Source organism: Etheostoma cragini, chromosome 18 (genome assembly GCF_013103735.1).
Source record: "Etheostoma cragini isolate CJK2018 chromosome 18, CSU_Ecrag_1.0, whole genome shotgun sequence".
NCBI classification, from domain to species: Eukaryota; Metazoa; Chordata; class Actinopteri; order Perciformes; family Percidae; genus Etheostoma; species Etheostoma cragini.
The window spans coordinates 2,405,150-2,409,469 of NC_048424.1; the positions used below are offsets into that span (position 1 = coordinate 2,405,150).

At 43.8% G+C, this 4,320-nt stretch overlaps 1 protein-coding gene across 3 annotated transcripts in view; it reads left to right on the forward strand.

Moving 5' to 3' along the window:
• hivep2a (HIVEP zinc finger 2a) overlaps nucleotides 1-4,320 on the forward strand; it is a 98,216-nt gene that overhangs the window by 35,467 nt on the left and 58,429 nt on the right. The window contains exon 1 of one of the 3 annotated variants that reach the window (XM_034899324.1): nucleotides 828-1,273. The exons of the other annotated variants lie outside the window; for them this stretch is intronic. The gene's annotated coding sequence lies outside the window, so the exon portion shown is untranslated. Of the gene's footprint in view, nucleotides 1-827; nucleotides 1,274-4,320 lie in introns of those variants that run through there. 3 annotated transcript variants of the gene reach the window in all.

Below are 4,320 nucleotides of genomic sequence, written 5' to 3' on the forward strand. Positions count from 1 at the left end.
ACACACACACACACACACACACACACACACACACACACACACACACACACACACACACACACAGGAACAAACGCAGACAATGTTGGCGGGACTCAAAAAAGAGTAATTTATACACATTGAGATCTTTTCCAAGTGTGTGTGTGCGCATTTATAAGAGCACATGTGTGTTTTGTGGATGCAGTGTATATGCATGTGTGTGTACATCTGTAGGCTTAATCTGTGTACCTATGAGTGAGTGACTCTCTGGTTTGTTTGTCTGGTGCGCACACACACACACACACACACACACACACACACTGATCCACAGGTGGTGCTAATGTGCCGAGAAACATGAATGGCAGAGACGAAGAAGAAGAAGAAGAAGAAGAAGACTGCAAGCTTGCCATATTTATGCCTAACCTGCCGCACAACGTTCACCTTTTGTCAACAAAACTCAACTGCAATGGCCGCTGAAACTACCGTCACCTCTTTACCTTTTAGTGATTGTGATTGTTGACCGAAATTGAAATCACGATCCAAATGTGATAAATTGAACAGCCCTACTGTACGCCATAATATACAAACAAACAATCAGTACTCAGACTCAGGCTAACTACACACATGCAGAAAGCATTTGACTCCCTTTACTGAATCACACTTTTCAAGTCACAATGCACGTATGTACAATTTTTGCTTGACATACTGTATGTATTGTACATACACAATATGTTGACATACATGGGTATGCAAGCCTGTCCTTGCAAAAGTGCCATCAGTGTTGGCCCGGCAGATCCCCCCAGCCGCGGCCCCTCCATCTATTTCTGGCTCTGCATCACGCCTGGGCTTTACTCCTGTGGCAAGAGGAGTGTTTCTCTAGGGCTCCCACTCTGCTACACACACACACACACACACACACACACACACACACGCACACACACGCACACACCTCCTGACAGACACACTCACACACATGCCTGCCTAGTGAACGAGTGAGCACACTCAGATGTAAACACACAGAGAGACGGACTGGAGGACGGAGGATGGATGAATGGATGGATTGCTGCTGACGAACTAGACATAATGGGAGTTTAAAGTCACTGCATGCATGTGTGTGTGTGCGAGCATGTGTGTGTGTGTGTGTGTGTGTGTGTGTGACACAGAGAGAGGAAGAAAGAAAGAAAGTGTATGTGTGTGAGAGGGTCGGCCGGTCAGTGTGTCTGTTACCGTGGCGATGGAAGGAACGAGTGTGAACACAGAGGAATGCTTTCGGTTATAGAGAGGGAGAGCGGGCCAGGTTGGTTTATCTATCTATCTATCTATCTATCTATCTATCTATCTATCTATCTATCTATCTATCTATCTATCCACCTATCTATCTATCTATCTATCTATCTATCTATCTATCTATCTATCTATCTATCTATCTATCTATCTATCTATCTATACGTCTGTCTGCCTGTCTGTCAATCTATCTGTCTTCAAACCCTCTTCGCTCATCACTCTCTACTCTCTCCCAGGGTGCTGTTGTTAGTCCACACACACACACACACACACACACACACACACACACACACTGGACAGCTGACTATCTCACACAGTGGTGTCAGTTCCCTCCACTAAGGGAGGGGTGCTACACATCGCACACACACACACACACACACACACACACACACACACACACACAGAACTCATAAACTTCAACCAGTTTTCTTGTAAAACACTGTTCTCAAGGCTCAAGACGACGCATGTGTGTGTGTGTGTGTGTGTGAGAAAAACATGCTAATTTAGCCATTTGTCTGTCAGAGCAAAGGAGGGATAACTAACCTTGAGAGCATTTTTTCGGCCCTGTTTTCTGTCTTTCTGCCACTTGTTCCTTTGTTTACCTCTGTTTGCTTCGCTCTATTCTCCTTTTACCTTTTCATTTCATTTCATTCCTTATCCGCTTGTAGCCTATTTTCTTCTTCTCTACTGCTCAGTTTAAGTCTTCTTTCGCACCCTAACCTTTTCTCCCCCTTCTCTCCTCTCCTTATTCCTCCTCGTTAATTTAATTTCTTTCTTTTCTCTCACTTCTTCATCTTGCTATTTACCCACTCTTCTCTCTGTCTGTTTCTCTCACTGTAAACTTTTTCCTTGGCGTTACCTCCAACCTTTGGAAAACACTTTTATTTTGAAAGTTCGAGATCAAGTTCCACATCATTTGTGCTGTTTAATCCTTATAAATATGCTCACTTTCATTTGCTTTTCAGCTAGGTTCTTACTTTAATATACACACATTAATAGTTTGAATCTGGATTTGGTGACAGGCAGAGAGAGAGAGTGAGAGAGAGAGAGAGAGATGTCAGAGAGAGAGAGAGAGAGAGAGGAAAAGATGCAGCTGTCTGTCTCTTTTTCCTGAAAGCGACTGACAGGCAGTTCACTCAACGCTGTATATGTTTAGAAACACAAATAAAGTGACAGATAGAGCCCAACTTAAAATGGGCTGTCAGACAGACAGACAGCAAGAAGACAGACAGGCTGATGGAGTCAAACAAACGCTAGAGCCAAGAAGACAGACGAGTTGACATTCAGACAGAACCTTTAACAAACAGAACACAGACAGACAGACAGACAGATAGACAGGCAGGCAGGTAAACAATAGAAAAAAAGGACACTGACAACAAAAAACCCAGACGCACAGACAAATGGAAAAGACAGACCGACATATAATAAAACAGCTAAAAACAGCCAGACGTGCAGGCAAAAAATGAGGCAATAAAACTGAGACAGAGTGATATTATTGTACCGATAAGTATTGAAATACATGTCTGACAGACAAGCAGACAGACACACACTCAGTCCCCCAAGTCCTCCTAGAAAGCGAGTGTGTTAAACTATTTTTCCATTCACAAATTCTCAGACAGTGAAGTCTTCCGCCCTGGTATGTGTGTGTGTGTGTGTGTGTATGTGTGTGTGTGTGAGTGTGTGTGTGTGTTTGTCTGGTGAGTAGGCGATGTGTGTCTGTGGCCACAGTTGATCGCTTCACCTCACTAACGCTTTGTGCTTTAAATGGGTTTTGTTGATTTTTTGGGGTAAACTGAAGAAAAGCCTATTGAAAGGCGCTGGTGTAATGTTTAGAATGTGTGCATCGTAAAGAGCTCCACATAACCCACAATGCATCACTGTCGATTAAACCAAGGCAACAGTCACTGTTTCATGTACTGTAAGTACAGTACTCTGTGGTGTTCCTTCCTGCTCCATATTTATTTGCGTACCGTATGAAAATGATCCGACGACGACATCTCATCCATCCCCGTGAACTCTATCTGCTTTTATTTTAGCTGTTGCTCGGTAAAGTTTGTGTGGCAGCTGTTTTTCTCTAGAAAACAAGTCCTCTGTCTGCACAGGAAGTGACATTTTGACTATTTGAAATGAAACAAACTGGAGACCACGGGGGGGGGGGCGGGGGGGAATCACAGGGTGCCTCACGAGACCATACATGACACATGGCTCACGATACCGCCATTCAATATTTTGATCGACAATCCTACAACGATATACTGTACATCACAATATCGGTCTAACTGAATACACAGTGAAAGGGGGATGTGCAGGTTTTCTCTCTTTATTCACCGCGTGTCCAAACTGTTAGAAAACAGCACAGTTCTGCAGCACCAGTTCTTCAGTCTGCTCAGTCTCTTCGATTAAAGCGCCCAAATTCTGCTCACTTTCAGGTTAATAATTGTATTTTGAGGTTACACCAGAATAGGTTTCCATGGTGTCATTGTCACAAAAACACCATATTTTTGTCGTACTGCACATTGCTGCAGATCCTGTTTTCACCCTGTGTGTTTAGGTCTCTGTTTTAGCTCCAGAGTGACACATCCCACGTCTATACTATCTTTGCTGGGAGCTGCACATGCTCAGTTGCTCGGTAAGATCCCAAATCTCTCTGAAAGTGATCCCAACGGTATCGTTGGTCACTGTCGTCGTAGTCGTGGTGTGGACTCATCCATCTTGACTTGAACAATATATGTGTAGTTCTTGTTCTTGGTGTGGACACCCAGGAACTAGTAGACTGCAGGAGCAAAGACCGCGTCATACCGAGACCAGCACTACGTGGACTTTATTTCTGTTTCTGTCATTTTGCTCTCATTCCTTCTCGAACATCTGTCTGTCCTATATTTGTGCTTCTTCTTCTGTGTGTGTGTGTGTGTGTGTGTGTGTTTGTGTGTGTGTGTGTGTGTTTAGTAACTCAACAACAAAACTCCTGTTACCAAACACAATCCAGCTTCTGTTTAGTATCCTTAACACACACACACACACACACACACACACACACACACACACACACACACACACACA